The sequence below is a fragment of the Pseudophryne corroboree genome, chromosome 6, assembly GCF_028390025.1.
Source record: "Pseudophryne corroboree isolate aPseCor3 chromosome 6, aPseCor3.hap2, whole genome shotgun sequence".
Lineage (NCBI taxonomy): Eukaryota > Metazoa > Chordata > Amphibia > Anura > Myobatrachidae > Pseudophryne > Pseudophryne corroboree.
Genome location: NC_086449.1, coordinates 368011267 through 368036024, shown reverse-complemented (window position 1 = coordinate 368036024; position 24758 = coordinate 368011267). Strand labels below are relative to the sequence as shown.

The 24758-nt window shown below is 44.0% G+C and overlaps 1 long non-coding RNA gene across 1 annotated transcript in view; it reads left to right on the top strand.

Moving 5' to 3' along the window:
- LOC134935288 (uncharacterized) overlaps positions 1-18692 on the top strand; it is a 41552-nt gene extending 22860 nt beyond the window's left edge. Inside the window, exon 2 of the long non-coding RNA XR_010180031.1 lies at positions 17919-18692. This is a non-coding gene — a long non-coding RNA (uncharacterized LOC134935288). The remainder of the gene's footprint in view (positions 1-17918) is intronic.
- The last annotated feature ends 6066 nt before the right edge of the window (positions 18693-24758 follow it).

Genomic DNA, 24758 nt, shown 5'->3' with positions numbered 1-24758 from the left:
CCACATGTCCGTGCTTAAGTGGACATTGGGTACAACTGCATTTTTTAGGACACTGGTGACTCTTTTTCTGACATCTGTGTACATTCTCGGTATCGCCTGCCTAGTGAAATGGAACCTAGATGGTATTTGGTACCGGGGACACAGTACCTCAATCAAGTCTATAGGTGGCTCTGAAGTAACGATGGATACCGGAACCACGTTTCTCACCGCCCAGGCTGCCAAGGCCTCAGTTATCCGCTTTGCAGCAGGATGACTGCTGTGATATTTCATCTTCCTCGCAAAGGACTGTTGGACAGTCAATTGCTTACTGGAAGTAGTACAAGTGGTCTTCCGACTTCCCCTCTGGGATGACCATCGACTCCCAGCAGCAACAACAGCAGCGCCAGCAGCAGTAGGCGTTACACTCAAGGATGCATTGGAGGAATCCCAGGCAGGAGAGGACTCGTCAGACTTGCCAGTGACATGGCCTGCAGGACTATTGGCTTTCCTGGGTAAGGAGGAAATTGACACTGAGGGAGTTGGTGGTGTGGTTTGCGTGAGCTTGGTTACAAGAGGAAGGGATTTACTGGTCAGTGGACTGCTTCCGCTGTCGCCCAAAGTTTTTGAACTTGTCACTGACTTATGATGAATGCGCTGCAGGTGACGTATAAGGGAGGATGTTCCGAGGTGGTTAACGTCCTTACCCCTACTTATTACAGCTTGACAAAGGCAACACACGGCTTGACACCTGTTGTCCGCATTTGTGTTGAAATAATTCCACACCGAAGAGCTGATTTTTTTTGTATTTTGACCAGGCATGTCAATGGCCATATTCCTCCCATGGACAACAGGTGTCTCCCCGGGTGCCTGACTTAAACAAACCACCTCACCATCAGAATCCTCCTTGTCAATTTCCTCCCCAGCGCCAGCAACACCCATATCCTCATCCTGGTGTACTTCAACACTGACATCTTCAATTTGACTATCAGGAACTGGACTGCGGGTGCTCCTTCCAGCACTTGCAGGGGGCGTGCAAATGGTGGAAGGCGCAAGCTCTTCCCGTCCAGTGTTGGGAAGGTCAGGCATCGCAACCGACACAATTGGACTCTCCTTGGGGATTTGTGATTTAGAAGAACGCACAGTTCTTTGCTGTGCTTTTGCCAGCTTAAGTCTTTTCATTTTTCTAGCGAGAGGCTGAGTGCTTCCATCCTCATGTGAAGCTGAACCACTAGCCATGAACATAGGCCAGGGCCTCAGCCGTTCCTTGCCACTCCGTGTCGTAAATGGCATATTGGCAAGTTTACGCTTCTCCTCAGATGCTTTTAATTTTGATTTTTGGGTCATTTTTTTACTGATCTTTTGTGTTTTGGATTTTACATGCTCTGTACTATGACATTGGGCATCAGCCTTGGCAGACGACGTTGATGGCATTTCATCGTCTCGGCCATGACTAGTGGCAGCAGCTTCAGCACTAGGTGGAAGTGGATCTTGATCTTTCCCTATTTTTTTAACCTCCACATTTTTGTTCTCCATATTTTAATGCGCACAACTAAAAGCCACCACAGGTATACAATGTAGATGGATGGATAGTATAGTATTATTACTTATGGACGACAAGTGATGACACAGAGGTAGGTACAGCAGTGGCCTATCGTACTGCTATATATATAATATATACAAAATAATAATAACGGACCTGGTGGACACTGTCAGCAGACTGCTAAACTAGTATGAAGAAAAAAAAGCCACCACAGGTATACAATGTAGATGGATGGATAGTATACTATTATTACTTATGGACGACGAGTGACGACACAGAGGTAGGTACAGCCGTGGCCTACCGTACTGCTATATATATATAATATATACAGAATAATAATAACGGACCTGGTGGACACTGTCAGCAGACTGCTAAACTAGTATGAAGAAAAAAAAGCCACCACAGGTATACAATGTAGATGGATGGATAGTATAGTATTATTACTTATGGACGACGAGTGACGACACAGAGGTAGGTACAGCCGTGGCCTACCGTACTGCTATATATATAATATATACAGAATAATAATAACGGACCTGGTGGACACTGTTAGCAGACTGCTAAACTAGTATGAAGAAAAAAAAGCCACCACAGGTATACAATGTAGATGGATGGATAGTATACTATTATTACTTATGGACGACGAGTGATGACACAGAGGTAGGTAGAGCCGTGGCCTACCGTACTGCTATATATATATATATAATATATACAGAATAATAATAACGGACCTGGTGGACACTGTCAGCAGACTGCTAAACTAGTATGAAGAAAAAAAAGCCACCACAGGTATACAATGTAGATGGATGGATAGTATACTATTATTACTTATGGACGACGAGTGACGACACAGAGGTAGGTACAGCCGTGGCCTACCGTACTGCTATATATATATATAATATATACATTATAATAATAACGGACCTGGTGGACACTGTCAGCAGACTGCTAAACTAGTATGAAGAAAAAAAAGCCACCACAGGTATACAATGTAGATGGATGGATAGTATACTATTATTACTTATGGACGACGAGTGACGACACAGAGGTAGGTACAGCCATGGCGTACCGTACTGCTATATATATAATATATACAGAATAATAATAACGGACCTGGTGGACACTGTCAGCAGACTGCTAAACTAGTATGAAGAAAAAAAAGCCACCACAGGTATACAATGTAGATGGATGGATAGTATACTATTATTACTTATGGACGACGAATGATGACACAGAGGTAGGTACAGCCATGGCCTACCGTACTGCTATATATATAATATACTGTATAATAAATGGACCTGGTGGACACTGTCAGCAGACTGCTAAACTACTAGTATAAAGAAAAAAAGCCACCACAGGAGTGTTTTTCAGGCAGACAAACGTATACTGGACTGGTGGTCACTGTCAGCAAAACTGTGCACTGTACTCCTGCTATAACTGCTCCCCAGTCCCCACAATTAGGCAGTGTGAGCAGTACACTCAGCACAGATATATCATGCAGCACACTGAGCACAGATATGGTATGGAGCGTTTTTTTCAGGAAGAGAACGGATTAAACTGGTGGTCACACTCACTACTATCAGCAAAACCCTGCACTGTACTCCTAACAGCTGCTCCCCGTCCCCAATCCTCCCCACAATTATAACAATGTCACTCTTAGTCTTTTCTATTATGACTATAACGGAGAGGACGCAAGCCACGTCCTCTCCCTATCAATCTCAATGCACGTGTGAAAATGGCGGCGACGCGCGGCTGCTTATATAGAATCCGAATCTCGCGAGAATCCGACAGCGGGATGATGACGTTCGGGCGCGCTCGGTTAACCCGAGCCACACGGGAGAATCCGAGAACGGCTCGGACCCGTGTAAAAAGGCTGAAGTTTGGGGGGGTTCGGTTTCCGAGAAACCGAACCCGCTCATCACTACATAGATCCCTTGGTGTCTCTACCTTTAAGTGCTACATCTAAAATCTACTTACTGTACATATAGTAGTACTTCTAATTAGAGATGAGCGGGTTCGGTTCCCGCCTGACTCGGAAACCCGAACGAGGCAAAACGTCATCATCCCACTGTCGGATTCTCGCAGGATTTGGATTCCATATAAGGAGCCACGCGTCGTGGGCATTTTCACTCCAGTCTCGGAGAGTGTAGTGAGAGGACGTGTCCCGTCTTCAGTGTCTATGCGGACGGGAAAGTGGGGTGGCGAGTCTTGTGCTGTGTTGTGCTGCTCAGTCCAGTCCAGTGTAGTCAGTGTCCATCAGTCCAGCCAGTCACAGTATTGGTGTCCTCTGCTGCTATATGTCCCCAGTGCTGCTGGCTGCTGTATAAGTCCCTTGCATTTTTGCTGTGTTGTCTTGCATCAGACCAGGGGTAGTGTCTTGTGCAGCATCAGTCCAGTGCCCAGTCACAGTGGTGGTGTCCTCTGCTGCCATATATCCAGTGTAGCTGTATAAGTCCCTTTCAGTGGTGCTGTGTTGTCCTGCATTAGACCAGGGGAAGTGTCTTTTGCAGCATCAGTCCAGTGACCAGTCACAGTGGTGGTGTCCTCTGCTGCCATATATCCAGTGTTACTGGCGTATAATTCCCGTGATACTGGCGTATAATTCCCATGATATTGCCGTATAATTCCCGTGATACTGGTGTATAATTCCTGTGATATTGCCATATAATGCTCGGAATACTGGCGTATATTTTCTGTGATACGGACGTATAATTCCTGTGATATTGCTGTCTAATTCTCACAATACTGGCATATAATTCCTGTGACAGTGCCATATAATTCCTGCGATACTGCCGTATAGTTCCAGTTATCTTGCCGTATAATTCCATATAATTCCGTATAAATCCTGTCCAGTGGTTCTGCCATATAAGTTCAGTGGTGATGTCCTGTGCTGTATATTATTTACTCCAAATAAAGGAGTTATTAATATTTAATTTAAATAATTTTTAGTGTTTGCCCTGTGAGGTGTAGGGGTACACTCTCTTGTGCTGCATATTGTGTTATATAACTCCAGAAAAATAATGGAGAACAAAAATTTGGAGGCTAAAGTAGGGAAAGATCAAGAATCACTTCCTCCTAGTGCTGAAGCTGCTGCCACTAGCCATGACATAGACTATGAATTGTCATCAATGTCATCTGCCAAGGCCGATGCCCATTGTGATAGTAGAGGGCATGTAAAATCCAAAAAGCCAAAGTTCAGTAAAAAGACCCCAAAAATAAATTTAAATGGTCTGAGGAGAAACGTAAACTTGCCAATATGCCATTTACGACACGGAGTGGCAAGGAATGGCTGAGGCCCTGGCCTATGTTCACGACTAGTGGTTCCGCTTCACTTGACGATGGAAACTCTCATAACTGAGGCCTTGACACTTATGTTGGTGTTAGACGTGCATCCGGTATCTGCCATTAGTGCAGTGGGATTTAGACAATTGATGGAGGTATTGTGTCCCCGGTGGTACCAAATCCCATCTATATTCCACTTCACTAGGCAGGTGATAGCGAGATTTTGCCATTTAATTCCAGTAATTTGGACGTATAATTATTAATTACAGTGATCTTGCCAATTAATTCCAGTGATTTGGACGTATAATAACAGTGATTTTTGCCAATTAATTCCAGTGATTTGGACGTATAATTATTAATTACAGGGATTTTGCCAATTAATTCCAGTGATTTGGATGTATAATTACTAATTACAGTGATCTTGCCAATTAATTCCAGTGATTTGGAAGTATAATTACAGTGATCTTGCCAATTAATTCCAGTGATTTGGACGTATAATTACTAATTACAGTTATCTTGCCAGTTAATTCCAGTGATTTGGACGTATAATTACAGTAATTTTGCCAATTAATTCCAGTGATTTGGATATATAATTATTAATGCCAGTGATCTTGCCAATTAATTCCAATGATTTGGATGTATAATTACTAATTACAGTGATCTTGCCAATTAATTCCAGTGATTTGGACGTATAATTACAGTGATTTTGCAAATTAATTCCAGTGATTTGGACGTATAATTATTAATTACAGTGATTTTGCCAATTAATTACAGTGATTTTGCCAATTAATTACAGTGATTTGGACATATAATTACAGTGAACTTGCCAATTAATTCCAGTGATTTGGAAGTATAATTCCAGTGATTTTGCCAATTAATTCCAATGATTTGGACATATAATTCCAGTTGGAATTGTTTGTGTCGCTTGGCTTAGTCATGCAGCTAACTCATTGCACCTCTTCGACATCTTTGCATGAAGTGCTGTTTCGGGCCTAGTTTTTGAAAAGTGCCATCCTGTCTGACACTGCTGTATGAGTCCAGGGGTACTGCTGTATTAGTCATGGGGTACTGCTGTATAAGTCCACCCATTGCAGATTTTTTTTAAAGTGACTGGAGCGTGCTGGAGATCCTGTCATTGGACCTAACAATTGCGGCCCACTCTCAACATTCAGCCACTGCGTGACACTACTAGATGGGTCAGGTGGTTGTGTCACTTAGCTTAGTCATACAGCAACCTCGGTGCACCTTTTTTCTTCTTTGCATCGTGTGCTGTTAGGGGCCTTTTTTTTATATCTGCCCTCCTGCCTGCAGTGCCATGCCTAGATGGGCCAATTGTTTGTGTCGCTTGGCTTAGTCATACAACTACCTCAATGCAATTCTTTTTCTTCTTTGCATGATGTGCTGTTTGGGGCCCTTTTTTTATATCTGCCCTCCTGTCTGCCACTGCAGTGCCACGCCTAGATGGGCCAATTGTTTGTGTCGCTTGGCTTAGTCATACAACTACCTCAGTGCAATTCTTTTTTTTCTTTGCATGATGTGCTGTTTGGGGCCCTTTTTTTTATATCAGCCCTCCTGTCTGCCACTGCAGTGCCATGCCTAGATGGGCCAATTGTTTGTGTCGCTTGGCTTATTCATACAACTACCCCATTGCAATTCTTTTTCTTCTTTGCATGATATGCTTTTTGGGGCCTTTTTTTTATATCTGCCCTCCTGTCTGACACTGCAGTGCCACTCCTAGATGGGCCAGGTATTTGTGTTGTCCACTTGTGTCGCTTAAATTAGTCATCCAGCAACCTCGGTGCAACTTTTTGGCCTAAAAGCAATATTGTGAGGTGTTCAAAATAGGCTGGAAATAACTGGAAATGATTGTTATTGAGGTTGATAATACCGTAAGAGCAAAATTACCCCCACATTCTGTGATTTTAGTTGTTTTTATGTTTTTTCAAAAATCATCCAGATCCAAAACCAAAACCACAACACGAAAGGGTGGTTTTGGAAAAACCAAGCCAAATCCAAAACACGAAAGTGGAATTAGAACCAAAACACAAAACACGAAAAGTACCAGCAGCACATCTCTACTTCTAATGCAGGGTTCTCCTGACTGTGCCTGCCCCTAGCGTATAGAAATCCTATTACTCAAGTACAACGCTTGCTCCTCTATAAACCTTTTCTGACATCAAATATCTGCTCCTCTATAGGTTAGCAAGTTGTACAGGCCATCTGACTGGCAAATTTTGCCCCTCCATAAGATAGATAGATTTGTATGCCATCTGACAGGCAATATTTGCCCATCCATATGTCATTTAACAGGCAAGATTTGCCCCTCCAAATGGTAGATAGCTGTGTAGGTCTTCTGATTGGCAATGCCTGCTCTTCTATATACTATATAGGGTAGTTAGTAGTGTCTGTCTTCTGACTGGCAATCTGTGACCATCTATGGGCGAGGATCAAATGTTATATCATGCCGATCTCCCACCTAAAGTGACTGGAGATCATGGGGCAATAATCAAGATATACATTTTATCACTCGTAGCAGTCAGGTTTAGCCGCATAAAGAGGCAAAACCCGGCTAAGTTAAGGTGAGAAAATAGCAGCTCCAGCATGGCAGGCCAGGTGTGATGCGGGAGACAGCTGCCAGCTGCTCTCTCTCTCTTGGAGCAATGATAGCATCATAGACACTGCCAGTGTCTGAGCTCTGCTCAGGTACAGCCACTGTACACCCGGTGTTATCCTGCCCACACTGCCCAGCAGGCTCAATGTATCCATTACACAGAGACACATGGGGGAGAAAGAGACAGGAGAAAAGAGGGGTAAAGAGATGTCATGGAGGAAGAAAGAGGTGAGAGAAAGAGAGGGGACAAGGACTTGGAAAGACAGAAAGAAAGGGGAGTGTGGAAGAGAGCTAGATGGGATAAAATAGAGAGAGACTGGAGAAGAGAGGAGGAGAGAGACGGGATAATAGGGAGAAAGAGGAAGAAATGGGACAAAAGATGGTGAGAAATAGGCGGAATATGAAAGGGAGAGACAAAGATGGTATGAGACATGACGAGAGAAAGATGGTATAAGAGATAGCACGAGAGAGGCAGGATAAGGGAGGGGGACAGAGACTGGATGAGAGATTGCGAGAGAGAGATACAGGATAAAGGATGATGAGAGAGACGGGATGAGGGATGTGTATACTGGATGATCCTCCGGCTACAAGGGACCCGCTGCAAGCTCCAGTCACACGGACCTCCTCACCACAATCCATCCTGCTCCAAGGCACCAGGGAAAGGGACCTTCTCACCATTCCCCATGACTTGTGTCCACCTGGCAGCAGCAAGGTGAACAAACTGGCATATGCTATGGTAGCAAGATTGCAGAGGAGAAGGGTGCAGACTGCATGTGAGTTTATGGCAGGTCATCTCCTATTCTTCCCTTACTTGGTCCTCAGGGAGTCCCAGCTACAAGCCCTGCTCTGGAAGGGGCTCTCCTCTACTGACAGAAAAGAGGGGGTATCCAATTATTACCAGTAATTTACTGCAGATAATTGATTCACCGGGGGTTACCAAATTTGCCCTGATGCTATCACTTATTCCCGTTGCCAGCACGTATCAGAGATTATGCTTTGCGTGTCTCAGGCATGCAAAGCATAATTCGCAATAAATGCCCGTTTTATCCATGTTAAGTGCTGCGAAAATACATAGGTCAGCGACTTTTTGCAGGAACTATGTATCTTTGCACAAAAAATTTAGTTTTTTTGTGTGAAATAAAAAAACATTGTGAAAACTTCCATTTTTTGCAGCAGCAGCACTATTGCAGGTAATTAATAGATACACCTCAAAGGGTGCTGGGAGTTATTGTTATTTCCCGGGATTTAGAATTATAATCTGATAATGGGAAGAAAAAGAAAAAAGTGAGATCTACGATTAAAATTAATTTCTAATACAGAGACCTGGATTTATCCCATTTGGATACATCATTTGATACAGTTTTGTTTCTACACAACGTGAAACAGTATTTATTTACAGTGTTCCAATGTGAAATAATCCAAACATATACAGATCTACACAGGGGCACATCTAGGGCCTAATTTAGACCTGATCGCAGTTGTGCAAAATCACACAGCGACCAATTATCGAACAACTGCGCATGCGTACCGATCGTAATGGGCATGCGTGAGGCCAAACTGCAAAAGAATTCAGCATCTTTTTTTATCTCTAGGCATACGCAAGTTGATTGACAGGAATCGGACATTTGGGGGTGGTAACTGGCCGTTTTCTGGGAGTGTCAGGAAAAATGCAGGCATTTCCAAGCATTTTCACGGAGGATGTGTGACGTCAGCTCCGACCCCGATCAGCCTGTTGCTATTGCAGTGTAGGAGTGAGTCCTGGGTTATGCACTGGCTATCTGATCAAAGCCCTCTGCCAAAATGCAGAGAAGCGATCAGGTCTGAATTAGGCCCCTTATTTTAATTTATATATGTATTTTTTTATTAGTTTAAAACATGCAGAAGTAGGCAGACGTTGCCCGCCTTCTTCTGTGACATCACAAGATGGAGAGAAGTTGGATAGTGTGCTGAAAAAGTTGGCAGGTCGGCTGGTCTGATGAAAAGTTGGTTAGATGTGTGGAGCACTGTTTTAGTTGGCCTGACAAGTTGGATGGTTGGAGGTTTGGAGAGTTGGAGGAAAGTTGGTCTGAAGTTGGTCTGATGTATGGCTAGCATAAGTGATTCCTGTAGTTGAGAAGGATGTAGTTGGGTTGTCAAGAGTCACTATGTCAACAAACTATATGTTTCACAAAATACAGTCATGGGGCTGAATGTAATGGAGTGCGAGACGGCCGGAACTCTGAGATTCCGGACAAACTTGTAAGTTTTTTTAAAGCAGCAAATGTTTACAAGGCAAAACCAGGTAAACATAATTTAAAGTAATGCTGCTAACAAGGTTAAAATGCTTTAACTAACTTTACAACTGCATCCGGGGCATATATACTATAGAGATTACCCGAGCCCTGGTTAAGTCGGTGACCAAATCACAGAGGTGTAACCACCTCTTTTTAAAAAAATTGAAAAATGTGCTATTTGTGCTCCTATGACATGAACGGGGTGGCGCCATAAGCAGATCGGTAGGAGGGGGGGAGGGGGCTGACTCAATGCAGGCAGAGGAGAGTGCTACATTTAGTGGCAGCAACCTCCCTGGACACAGCAACGTGTGCTAGGCTGGGGGTAGAGGCTGCAGCTGTTGACAGGTAAAAAAGGGTGGGGTGAGGGGGGAGCATGGACCCAGACCTCTGTCGTGCCTATCCAGCGAGGCGGGCCACGGTAATTACTGCCTGACAGCCACCCACCCAACCCATCAGTGTCACTGACCATATCTGCATGTTGCCATTCACATTGTCTTGTCACATTGTCTTCTCCGCACTGCAGGGGGACAGATATAACATGTGCAGAGAGAGTTACATTCGGGTGTGGCGTGTTCAAACTGAAATCAAAATTGCAGTGTAAAAATAAAGCAGCCAGTATTTACCCTGCACAGAAACAAAATAACCCACCCAAATCTAACTCTCTCTGCACATATTATATCTTCCCCCCCCCTGCAGTGCACATCAGGGACGTGCAGTCAGGAGAGGCAGGGGAGGCAGTGCCTCCTCTGTCATTAATGAGTAAAATAATACAAAGAAGATACTTATGACACATAAGTATCTCCTTTATTATTTTCCTCATCATTAAACTGTGTAAAATGGGGTTGGGAGGCACCGATTGTGGTGCCTCCCATAGTGATTCGGGAAATATATGGGAGCAGGGGGCGGGCGTGGGCGGGGCCTAGCAATGGGCAGGAAAAGCCCATTGAAATTGCATGGGAAAATAGCACCATTAGAGGTGCCGCTTTCATACAGGGACGTGCTTTCAACCTATGAAAGTACGCCCCTGTGAGTGAGGCCACAGTGATTGGACAGCGGATCCGTCACTGGATCCACTGTCAATCACTGTGCGGGCGTCGGAGGTGTGGGATGTGGCGGGCCGGGTGGCGGAGGTGCGGGCGTCTGAGATGCGGTCGGTGGTAGCGGCGGTGGGATGCGGCAGTCAGGGCCAATATGCAGAATTTGGCAGCGGAAGTGGTACCCATTTCAAAAATGGCGCCTCAGCGTAATTTTTAAAATTCAAGATGGCCGCTGCGAGCCAATTATGGCTCGCCGCATCATCGCCCCGCCCCCTCCCGCTGACTTATATAAGTCAGCGCGAGGCAGCGGCTGTCAGTCCGACGTATGAGGAGGAGCAGAGAAGAGCTCCTGAAGAAAGAAGACGCCGTGGAAGTCCTGGATGGGCGGCGGCCATGCAAAAGAGCTTAAAGGCCGCCGCCTCCCAGGTGAAGACACCAGAGGAAGACGCCATAAGCCCTGGGGAGGTGGCGCCCCCCCAGGTGAAGATGCCGGAAGCCCTGGGAAGGCGGCGGCCACACAAAAGAGCTTAAAGGCCGCCGCCCCCAGGTGAAGACCCTGTTTAATAAAGGTTTTTTTATAGAACGTGTAGTGTGTTTTTTAATATTTTCTTTACAGGTGGACTACAGGTGCCAGTGTGCCCTTTATGTCCGGCCCTGATGGCACTTGTGGTTCTCCAAGTGCCAACATGCTGGGGCAGGCTTGCTGGGACCTGTAGGCCACCTGTAAAGAACAATATTAACATACAATGAACCCCGCACCCACCGCCACCAGGGGTGCGGGGCATAGCACTGGGCTATCAGCCCAGTGCTGGTTGTTGCTCGGGAGGGGGGACCCCAGTTTGATTTTTGGGGGTCCCCACTTTCCGAGGAATTCCAGCCCTGGGCTGACTGGTTTGGGGGTGTTTAATGGCATGGCAGGGGGACCCCACACTGAGTGTCTCCCCTACTATGGCATTACCCCCCCTGGCTGGTTCTGCCTGGTGCTGGTTTTACTGGTGTGTGGGGGACTGCGCTTTTTTTTTTTTTTTACAAAGGAAGAAGGGGGGGGGGGGGTTGTTGCCAGTGCCTCCCCAGCTAGTGAGCTCACCGCACGGCACTGGTGCACATGGTTTTGCCTAACTGCTAACAAATTTGCTGCTGCGATCAGATCTGAATTACCCCCATAGTTCTGTATATTCATGTGCTCGTATGCAGATTTACCCCAAATCTGACCCTTGCCAGTAGAGAGGCAGGATAGGAGGGAAACATAGGTCTAGTACAGTTCTGTATGACTGTATTCATATCATTTGGAATACAGTAGATACAGACCCACATAAAAACATAGGGACAGATGTACTAAGCTTTGGAGAGTGATAAAGTGGACAGAGAGAAAAGTACCAACTAATCAGCTCCTAAATTACATTTTTCAAACACAGCCTGTAACATGGCAGTTAGGAGCTGATTGGCTGGCACGTTATCTCTCTCCACTTTATCACTCTCCAAGGCTTAACACATCTCCCCCATATAAAACTACCAAAGCTTCATAATTTGCGGTTATCTGAGGACAGTTAAAAAGCCACACTGATGGTGATGATGATGATGATGATGATGATGATGACGACGGTGGTGGTGAACAAGTTGTGGATTTAACTTTGAACTTTATAGGTGCATTTTTGCATTCCTTATGGGGGCCACACACGGTGCAATTATCGCATGCTATTTGAACTTTTTTGCTCAAATTGCATCGTGTCTAGTTTAAATCGCATTGTGTGTGGTGTCACTTGCGATGCGATGCGCGCTCCCGTGAAGACCATATCGCAAGGCAAAAAAGTATGTGCAGGCAGGTATTTCTGAACTATGGTGGTCATTCCGAGTTGTTCGCTCGGTAATTTTCTTCGCATCGCAGCGATTTTCCGCAAACTGCGCATGCGCAATGTTCGCACTGCGACTGCGCCAAGTAAATTTGCTATGCAGTTAGGTATTTTACTCACGGCATTACAAGGTTTTTTCTTCGTTCTGGTGATCGTAATGTGATTGACAGGAAGTGGGTGTTTCTGGGCGGAAACTGGCCGTTTTATGGGAGTGTGTGAAAAAACGCTACCGTTTCTGGAAAAAACGCGGGAGTGGCTGGAGAAATGGAGGAGTGTCTGGGCGAACGCTGGGTGTGTTTGTGACGTCAAATCAGGAACGACAAGCACTGAACTGATCGCACTGGAAGAGTAAGTCTCGAGCTACTCAGAAACTGCACAGAGAAGTCTTTTCGCAATATTGCGAATCTTTCGTTCACAATTTTGATAAGCTAAGATTCACTCCCAGTAGGTGGCGGCTTAGCGTGTGCAATGCTGCTAAAAGCAGCTTGCGAGTGAACAACTCGGAATGAGGGCCAATATCGCATACATTACATATTGTAGTGTAGTCAAATTCGGGTGTATTTCACATATGCTCCTGGAGCAGACTTGAACTCATATTGGGATTTTTGTTACTTTACATATGCATGCAATCGGACCTTTTAACTGAATGCATTTTTTGTCTACAAATTCTTCAGTTTCAGAGATGTTGGGTGAATATACATTTATGTGCAAGACCAGCAATTATGGGTAAACAATTAAATAATGACTTTTTGTTACCTTCACTTGATGCCATTAATAGATATAGAAATGATATACACACAGTTTAAACTACCCTCACACTGCTAAAAGAAGTATCTGTATACTAGTTACCATCAAAATAACGAAACAACATAACAGTAATGTCAGTGCTGGCAGCTGTGCTTGCCTGAATGGAGCAACACTTGAATTTCTCCTTCGGGCGTCATCTAGTGGCCACCAGCACGCAAAACACTTGAATTCCCTACATAAAGGTGAGAAGCAGTGTTAGCTCTTTATTATATAGGATACTATATAATAGCTAGAGTGGTAATATAAAAATAGCAGCAGATAATATGACTGCATTGTAATGTATTTTAGTACAACCATTATACAGTATCAGGTGCTAAACAAGAGAGTTGTTACAAAGTAGGAGCAATGTGAGTTTATTACATTTGTTTCATTGCTTACTCTTATCTTAGTAGGATATTTACAGTTGAGATATAATTTGATGCAGCTATTTATTTTTTTAATACAAATATGTTATTATTACAGTGCCAAATTCACAGAGCGACCTCTTTGTAAAAGCAATCAACAGGGCAAATAATGTATAGCAAAATAAAAACATGTTGAAAAAGATGAAATAGAGGTGTTTAATAGAAATGATTATATTATAAATGATTATAATAGGGATATTATGGCTGCAATTTATATTATCGCCCCTGTGCGTATAAGACAGGGATGGGGAACCTTCGGCCCTCCAGCTGCTGTTGAACTACACATCCCAGCATGCCTTGCAACAGTTTTAGCATGGCCAAATAGCAAAACTGTAGCAAGGCATGCTGGTATGTGTAGTTCAACAACAGCTGGAGGACCGAAGGTTCCCCATCCCTGGTATAAGACCTCGTAAACCACAACGGTAAGCTCCATGGTTCGACAACAGTGTTAGAGAGCTCAAGAAAAGGGGGCGTAGACTGGAAAGACGATGGAGGAAGACTAACCTAGTGGATGACAAAATAAAACTAATAAAGCATAACGAAGAATATCAATCGACAATCACTTGTAAGAAATCACAGTTCCTGTCAAATGAGATCACAGCAGCAAACAATAGGCCAGCTCAACTTTTCCGCACAGTGGAGATATTTTGCAAGCCAGCATGCCTGCAGACTGATGAGACCCTCTCCCAGGCAAGATGCAACGAGTTTGCAAACTTCTTTGCAGATAAAATATCCACCATCCGGGCTGGAATCTCCACAGTGCCATCAAAGGAGTGCCAAACTACAAAGCCTGCCAATATAAGCTACATGCCTTCATGGACCAGCTTTGACCCAGTGGATGTAAAGGACGCTGCTGAAATTGCTCGGATTTTGCGTCCCACCACCTGTGATCTGGACCCAGCCTCAACCAAGCTTCTAATAGGTTGTGTGGATATAATTGCTCCTGTCTTTGCAAAAATTGTTCAATGATCTTTCAGACAGGCATTTTTCCTGGACCCCTAAAGGAAGCAATTGTTAGACCGCTTCTTAAAAAACCTAATTTAGATCCCGACTGCATGACCAACTACAGACCGGTATCAAACCTTCCTTTCCTAGGAAAGGTTATTGAGAAAGTGGTTGCAAATCAATCAGGATTCAGGAGAAGACATAGCACTGAAATAGCCCTGGTGGGTGTATTAAATGATCTTCTGATGGCAAGAGTCAGAGGTGACTGTTCAATATTAATCCTTCTGGATCTCTCGGCAGCATTTGATACCATGGACCATGGGCTTCTGATTGAGCGACTGATACATTTCTGTGGTCTGGATGGCACAGTCCTAAGCTGGTTCAAATAATTTCTCACAGGCAGGTCACAGAGAGTATCATCTGGATTATACTCATCACCACCAGTGCCATTGCCATGTGGTGTCCCACAAGGTTCTATACTATCCCCCATGCTTTTTGCAGTATACATGCTCCCATTGGGTGAAATAATCAGGCGCCATGGCCTGGTCTACCACTGCTATGCAGATGATACACAACTGTACTTGTCCTTTGCTCCGGGCACTGATAACCCAATAGCAACCCTAAATGGCTGTCTAGCTGAGCTACAGGAGTGGATGAGCGCCAGTTGGCTGCGACTGAACCCGGATAAAACAGAGGTCCTTATAATACGACTGCAACATCAAAGGACAAGACTGCAGCATAGCCAACCAACTGGAATTATACTCGGGTATTCAGAATTACAGACCAGTGATCGTGTATGGAATCTTGGCGTTGTCCTGGATGGTGGCTTGACACTTAAACATCAGATATCAGCCACAATCAAATCCTCATTCTTTCACTTGAGGAACATAGCCAGAAGGAAGCACTTAATTCCCTCAGATGATATGCCAAAAGTCATACATGCATTTGTATCATCTCGATTAGACTACTGTAATGCCCTCTACCTTGGTCTCCCAGCAAAAGAATTGCAACGCTTACAGCTGGTGCAAAACACAGCTGCCAGACTGTTAACCAACCAGCCCCGTTCTAGCCACATAACACCCATCCTCTACTCCCTTCACTGGCTGCCTGTAAGATGGCGAATCATCTTCAAGATTGGCTTACTGAGTTTCAAAGAATTACATGACCAGGGCCCAAGGTTCCTGAAACAGCTTCTGACCCCATACTGCCCCACTCGATTACTGCGATCTGTAGATGAAGGACTTTTAGCAGTACCTAGAATCTACCGTAAATCATCTGGGGGTCGAGCTTTTAGTCATGCGGCTCCGACTCTATGGAACTCACTTCCCCGCACAGTGCGAGAGGCCCCAACTATAGAATCCTTCAAAAGTAGACTCAAGACTTTCCTGTTTACTCAAGCATTTCCATAGTGTCCCTTTTAGTATCTTCATGCTTCTGTATTTTATGAAAATGTACTTAATTATTTTCTGTACTATATTATGCTATGTATCTGTTAAGCGCCTTGAGTCCTATTGGAGAAAGAGCGCTATATAAGCAAAATTATTATTATTATTATTATTATTATTATTATTATTATTATTAAGAAGAAAAAAGCATTTAATGGTGCAGGTGAAAGACACAACACCCATGGAGAAAAAAAAGACACTGGACAATAGGAGGAGGTACAGGGAATAAAAATTATGAATGATAAAATGTGTGTAATGTAAAGAGAAGTACATACCACATATTCAGAGAGAAAGTCATGTTGGAGAAGAGGAGGAGGTGATTGAAGAAATGGAGGAAGAAATTAAAAGAGGGACACACCACCTACAGATAAATAATTAACAAGCTGTTGAAGAGGAGGAGGTAACTAAAGGAAAGGAAGAAAAAAGAAAAAAGATTTTTGGGCAATTTTCAAGAATTTAAAAGACAATAAGACTACTCCAACCTGTTCCTGGCTATGTGGGAGGAGGAAACCATCTGGCAGGGACAGGTTTGGGTGGTGAACCTGGGATCCCTGTATCGCTATATTAATGATGTACTTTTCTTTTGGAAAGGGTCAGAGGTAGAACTCACAACCAGGGTTGGACTGGCCCACAAGGGTACCAGGGAAACCACCGGTAGGCCCCACTGCCTGAGTGTCCACTCCTTCCTCTAGGGATCAGGTTCCAGACTGTGCATTTGTATTATACATGGTAGATATGTTGCATTACACTGAACTAGACTATTGTGTATTTCAAGCCTCTGTGGAGGTTGGCCACACCCCCTTTGTAGGCTGGCCACACCCTTAAGTATGAGCCCCTATCACTGCATTCCCCCAGTGGGCCATTCATGCCCCAGTCCGACACTGCTCACAACCTTCTATACGGTTTTAAATTCCAACACCAAGAACCTCAAATTTACATTTCAAACAAGTAAAGAAAGCGTCAATTTGCTCGACCTCACCATCTACATCAAGGATGGAACATTACACAGTAAAACTTACCAGAAACCTACTGACAGCAATAGCTATATAAATAAGGACAGTAAACACCTTAAAAGATGGCGTGATGGTGTGCCTAAAAGTCAAGTATTACGTGTCAGGAGAAATTGTACAGAGGAAGATGTCTGCATAGAACAGGTGACCAAGATGGGAACAAATTTTTTGGCCAGAGGTTACGAAAATCAGTTCATTGAAGAAACCAAACAGAAAGTCTTGAATACTAACAGAGAATGCCTACTTAAGAAGGACAATCCTAGAAAAATCAAAGAACAGAAAAACTTTGCGATCATAACGAAGTATGGCTCACACCATCAAAAATTGATTGAACATAGAGAGCATTAAAAACAAGAACTGCAGAACATTTGAGGAACATAAAAAAGGAGTAGGGACTCACTTATTATTGGAACATTTTAAAAAACATCACTCCTGCTCCCCAGCCCATATAAAGAAATTCTTGGGCGTTCAATCCATAAAGAACACATGGAGGAATAGGGATAGCGAATCAAGGCTGGCACGAAAGGAGATGGAGTGGATCTTCAAACTTAAGACTCTCATCCCCAATGGTCTTAATAAGGACTTTGAGCTAAAATGGTTCTTATAGTGTCACACAATACATATATACATATAGACATCTGATTTTATGTTATACAAAGTTATATCATGCTATACCTCTATGTTGCATATGTTATGAGTTTCTTCTCTTTCTTCTTTTTCATGTTTCCATCCGAGAGGACCGTGGGAAACAATTAAAAAAGTTTGGAAATATTGGAGAGATCGACTATTCATTGCAACCACTTTATTTAACATGAAGATAACCAAGGCACAGGAGAACAACTTTTAATTTTTAATTGACTGATTAATTTCCTCCAACCAGAACATGCATTCACTCTTTCCTATATTCACAACTTCCGCCAACCACACACACAGCGGGCCTGCGTTGACCGGAAGTGAGGAAATTGATGCACTTCCGTCAACCAGGGAGAGGCTTCCGCCAACCAGGAGGACCAGGATGCAACGTGCAGGAACTGATGCACTTCCGCCAACCAAGAGGAACAGGAAGCAACAATTACCAGAAGTCCCGTGGCCGTGCACTTCCGGTAAATAGGGGCGCGGCCTTTTTGAAAGTTTAAAAGGATTTTCATCACTCTACCAGTCATCTAGCCTTGACAAAGGACCCAAGGAGGTCCAAAAAGCATTGGTGCTTGACTGCTGTGGACCACCAGTGATTATCCGGGTATAAGACTTGGAGCCTAGCGGTGTGTATTCCGGACAACACACTGCTTTAACACCGATGGCTCCATATTCCGCACTCTGGTAAGACTACTTCTGGTTCCCTTTGACAATCACTGCACCATTTGTGGTGTTACAAAGAAGTCGCATACATTTTTTACAAGCTGACTATATGCTACCTTTTTTATTGTGATCTACATAATTTTTATCCACCGGATGCACAACATCTACTTTTTATCTGTTTGTCCAATAAAACCTTGTGTACATTTTAAACACTCCAGTGCCCAGTGATTTATACGCAGCTCGTTTTGTCCACATATACCTTGCTGGTCTTGGGGAGACTTGAGTATTTAACATGGGCTGCATAGAAGGGTTGCGCTGTTGAGCCATCTAACCAAATTCTTTCAATTATACTTAGAAGGTACGTTCGGGACCATGCAGCCCAAGTATCTCCACAAATATGTAAATGATAATGCTGCACTACTGTTAATGAGATCAGTATCATATATGCAAAGCTGTATTAGTGTAACAACATGACAAGAAGATGAACATACTGTACAGTACAGCGCTGGGAGGAAAAGAACTGATTATAATGTGAAAAGATTATACTACCTACTAAAAATATGCTTTCATACGGGTATGGTCCCTAAGCACTCAACATCATACTTGGTATAAGAATACAGAAGTAAACTGTGAACCCAATGAGACAGTTTGAATTGATTAATTTAATAACCTCTATCATTGCCAATCATAACCACCAACCCCAATCATTAAGCAAAAACAAACCAACAATATAAGGTAGCACACATGGTAGGTTAACGATAGTTGTTTAATAGAATTATAAAAATATTAATTTAACAAGAGTATAAAAATATATAACATAAAATATATACAGTAATAACAAAAATAACAACTAGACATAACAAATTGCTTGGACCAGAATTCTAAATTACAGATCTAAGCATTGGGCCAATGAGTAATGCTTAATCACCCCAAAACACTTTGTATATCTAGATTAGATGAAGAGTCATATATATGTAAACGTGAAGTGCCACTCTAGATGACTTGACTAAAAGGATTACATTCCCATGTAGAATATCAACGTTTCAACGCTTTATTTATGTGTTTTCATCAGGATACGAAAACGCATCATTAAAGCATTGAAATGTTGATATTCAACATGGGAATTTGATTCAAATTCAAGTCTTCTATAGTGCCGCCTCACATTTGCCGTTTGCTATACTTGGGCCTAGCTCTGAATGGATGGGTAACCAGGAGGGCACCAGGACATGATTGTTTAATATTGGCAAGGAGTGCCAGCGCAACCAAGTTTTATACATGCCTATTAAATGTGCCTATTAAATTCAATTGAGGCTGGTAGAAACAACTCGTTTTTGGAGATAAGCTGCAACCCTGTATGAAAAAAGGGAGTGTACAAGTTTAAAAACGTCAGGACAATTACGCTTTACACCTAAGGACTGCATGTGTCATAAAGACTCTGACTAACTTGTTTATGTGTGGAGAGCGGCTCCACATACCACCATTCCTTTGATATATATATATATATATATATATATACACACACAGGTTGAGTATCCCATATCCAAATATTCCGAAATACGGAATATTCCGAAATACGGACTTTTTTGAGTGAGAGTGAGATAGTGAAACCTTTGTTTTTTGATGGCTCAATGTACACAAACTTTGTTTAATACACAAAGTTATTAAAAATATTGTATTACATGACCTTCAGGCTGTGTGTATAAGGTGTATATGAAACTTAAATGAATTGTGTGAATGTAGACACACTTTGTTTAATGCACAAAGTTATAAAAAATATTGGCTAAAATTACATTCAGGCTGTGTGTATAAGGTGTATATGAAACATAAATACATTCTGTGCTTAGACTTAGGTCCCATCACCATTATATCTCATTATGGTATGCAATTATGCCAAAATACGGAAAAATCCGTTATCCAAAATACCTCTGGTCCCAAGCATTTTGGATAAGGGATACTCAACCTAAACATAGAAACATAGAATTTGACGGCAGATAAGAACCACTTGGCAGATAAGAACCACTTGGCCCATCTAGTCTGCCCCCCCTACCTGTATATATATATACTATATGTATACACTATATATATATATATAATGTGTGTGTGTGTGTGTGTGTGTGTGTGTGTGCCCATTTGTGTATCTCTTACCTCACTCCTCTATTAACCATTTGTTATCTTTATAATTAGGATTATAGAATTAACATGGGAGTTTTATGTCAGCTTTTATATTCTCACTCACTCACTCACTCACTCACTCACTCACTCACTCACTCACTCACTCACCACACAATTTTATACAACAAGTTGTACAGAGTATAATTATTCATAAAGTATGTAGCCAATAATTTGTACTCTGCAGATTTATGTTATAGGGACCACTGAGTCACAGAATTGGGTGAGTTCTAATGGTTCTTGACACACAACAAGACTGTATTAGAAATAATAATGTTACATAATAATAGCAATAATAAATAATAAAATGTAAAAGATTACAACTGAATAAATACAAATAAAAATATATTAGCAAAAGTACAATATTCAAATAATCACTATGATCTTATGTCAAATAAAGTATAATTATTAGGCTATCAAGTCCTCCTCATCTCACCATGCCACTCAACAGCTAGTATCATCTCTTAAGAATACAAAGCAACCAATTGGCAAGGACTTTGCCATTTGTGTAGAGGACTTCCTAACCATCAAATGGCCTAATTTAGACCTGATCGCAGCAGCAAAATTGTTCTCTAATGGGCAAAACCATGTGCAGTTTTAGGTGGGGCAAATATAACATGTGCACAGAGAGTTAGATTTGGGTAGGGTGTATTTAAACTGAAATCTAAATTGTAGTGTAAAAATAAAGCAGCCACTATTTACCCTGCACAGAAACAAAATAACCCACCCAAATCTAAATTTCTCTGCACATGTTATATCTTCTTCCCTCTGCAGTGCACATGGTTTTGCCCATTAGAAAACAATTTTGCTAGGGGGGCGTGGCCTGGAGGCTGAACGGAAAGGCAGCACACTCTGAGAGCTCCTCAGAGACCAGCGAGTTTTGCCTTTAAAAACCACTCCTTGCCCGGAATAACCCCTCCAAACTTGTTCCCCCTGACGGAGGGAACATTCACCGGTGGTGGGGTAGTGCTGCGGAATCGGGGAGCCGGTCTCCCGGCTCCTGCGGGTTGCGGCCTACCCTCCACCCAGAAGCCGGGGCCTAAATTTTGGAGACCACAGCGGCGGGCCTTACGGAGCCTCAGCACCATCCCTGTAGTACCCTCAAGTGCCCTGACGCGGACCCCCTGGGAGCAGACTTGCGTCTCCCCGTGCTGACGGGACGGGGGAGGTAACGGAGGAGAGTGGAACTGGCCGGGGTGCGGACGCCGGGGATCAGGAGCTCCGGAGACGGCGGCCATTTTAGACCTCTGACCCTGGGACAAGACGGCGGACTCGGGACCCGGCGGCCTCCATTACATCTAGAGGTTAGCTGGCTCCCCAACACGCTCTCCCCCCTACCGCTGCATGTACCTCACGCCAGCGGGCGGTCACTACCAGTCTCCTCGGGCTGGACGCCGGAGGGAGACACAGCACCGCAGCAACACCGCACTTGCTCCTACCTCTCTCTGAGGCTGGCCCTCAGTCCCTACCCTGCAGCCTTCTAAACCTCATAAGGGGCATCACCAGCCACATTAAGCTTGGAGGCTCTGGAAACCCTCTGCCCTCTCCTTACCTGGCCTGCTGGGTGACACCTGGCTTGCGGATCCTGTCCGGTCGCTGGGGAGCCCCACTCGACGACCATCACGGTGCTGGCGTCGGCCCTCTCCCCCCCCCCCCTGCCTTGGGGTGCGACTGGGCTAAACAGAGTGCCTTCTTCCTGCCACATAAGGGCTCTATACAGGCTCCAACACCCCCCCAGGGTTAAAATTTCATACATCTTGCTGAAGGTTTTTGATATTCCCCTTCTGTGCTGGACTTTTCTGTATTACAATATCACAAACCAGTGAGCGCCATCTCCTGGTCTCTGCCTGCCACTACGCCTGCTATATATATTCCAGTCTCCTATGTTATTACCTAGCAGAGAAATGTGCTGCTGACTGCCTATGGGCGCGACCATGGGGGTCTTGTTCTTGTGAATTCTCAATTCCTGTCTCGTGATGGATCACTAGCTATTTATGCTATTACTCTGATATGCCCTATGACCTCTCTTAATTCCGGGACTGTCACACATCATGCCTAAGTCCAAAGCCAAGAAAAATACGTCTTCTGCGGAAATTTCCTCCTTTATTTCTAAAATGAAGCCTAGTTCCACCAAAATACCGGCCGTCCCACCGCCCGCCCCGGTTTCAGAATCTGAGGAAGATTCATCTGCCCCAGACCCCTCCATGAAAGATTGCATTTCCTCCATCCTGGCGGAGATGAAGTCGCTGAAACAAGCTTTTCACTCGGAGATCCATAAAGCCATCTCAGGGCTCAAGGCGGAAATATCTGATCTTGGGGCCCGCACTAATGACGCTGAACAAAAAATCGACGAAGTCATTGCTTTCCAGCAGGAACTGGAACACTCAGTCTACGTTATCCAGGAGGATATTTACTTGCTCCAAGACCAACAGGAAGACGCAGATAATCGCGCACGACGTAATAACTTGCGCATTAAACACATTCCGGAGTCGGTGGAACCAGCACAATAGGAAGATTTCCTCCTTAGATTTTTCCAACACCTCCTTCCGGACGTCCCGCGGGAACAGTTCCTCCTGGACAGGGCTCACCGGGCTTTGCGCCAAAAACCCTCGAATTCGTCCCCTCCAAGAGACGTAGTTCTACGATGTCATTACTTCAAAACCAAGGAAAAAATTCTAACAGCGGCCCGGAATAGAGACTTGTGTATATTTGACACCCACAAGCTAATGGTGTTTCAGGACTTATCCCCGACCACTCTTAAGAGGCGCTTCGACCTGCGGGAGTACACCCAAATCCTCAGGGAAAACCAAATTCGGTACAGATGGGGTTACCCTTTTGCCCTTATTGTGCAACTCGATGGGAAGAGACTGTTGGCACGTTCGAGGGAGGAGGCTCACCGGCTTCTTTCGCGACTCAACCTTTCCCCCCCGGAATCTGATAAACCTGACTCCACACGGGAAGCTCCAGTTCTTCAACGTACTCCAGTCTCACCCCTCCCGCAACGGGCGCCTCGACGCCTTTGGTTGACAGTCCCGGCAAAAACCTCTGTGAGACATGACCCTTCGTGAACATTTCTTCACAGCTGCACTGCCGGGTTACTATATGTTATTTTCTACTGTTATGTATACTAGCTTAGAGGTTTACGGGTTAATTTTTGCTACAGTGTTCATATATTTGAACATATGTTCTCTTTGTTCATAAGAGTCAAAAATGGTTCATTACGGTTAATTGTTGTTATGTCCCCTCAGGTCGCCTACCCCCATATATTTGGTCGGTGGGCCCCTTGATTCTCAGGGCCATACCCCCCACCGAGCTAGTATAGTCAGTTTTGAGCATAGGGGAGAACTCCTCTCCCTTAATACCCCATACGGGAGCTCAAACATCCAGACCCGTACGACACGTACAATGGGTCATTGGCTCGGTACGTTATATTTGTTCATTTCTTTTCATTTTGCACTGTTCTTTATGTTTCTATCCTCCTTTTTTCCTTTTCTCTCTCTACCCCCCACTCCTCTCCTCTTCTCTCCCCCGTCCCTCAGGGAGATCATTTATGGGCCCTTTGGGCCATTAGAGTTATGTTTCCACCTGTCCAATCATGTCTGTTAACATAATATCCTATAATGTGAAGGGTCTCAATAGTCCCCAAAAGAGGACCAAACTATTTCTCTTTTTGAAACAGGTGGGGGGAGATCTGGTATTCCTCCAGGAGACACATTTTAAAGGTACTTCCCACCCTGAATTACGTTCCAAACGCCACCCTGTCGCCATACACGCCTGCGATCACTCCCAGAAGAAAAGAGGGGTCGCCATATTAATCCCCGCTCATCTACACTTAGAATCAGAAAAAATTGTTAGGGACAAGCGCGGAAGGTTCCTCATTATAGTAGGCAAGCTTAACAATGTCCCCATCACCTTGGTCAATATCTATGCCCCCAATGTCAATCAAGCCTCGTTTTTCGCCGCCTTAGATTCCAAAATTGCTCAGTGTAGGAAAGGTGACATTTTAATGGCAGGAGATTTCAACACTATTCTCCATCATAGTCTTGATCGCTCCAGCTCCCTGCCAACATCCCAGACCCATACACATACCCGCAACTCCCGAGCCCT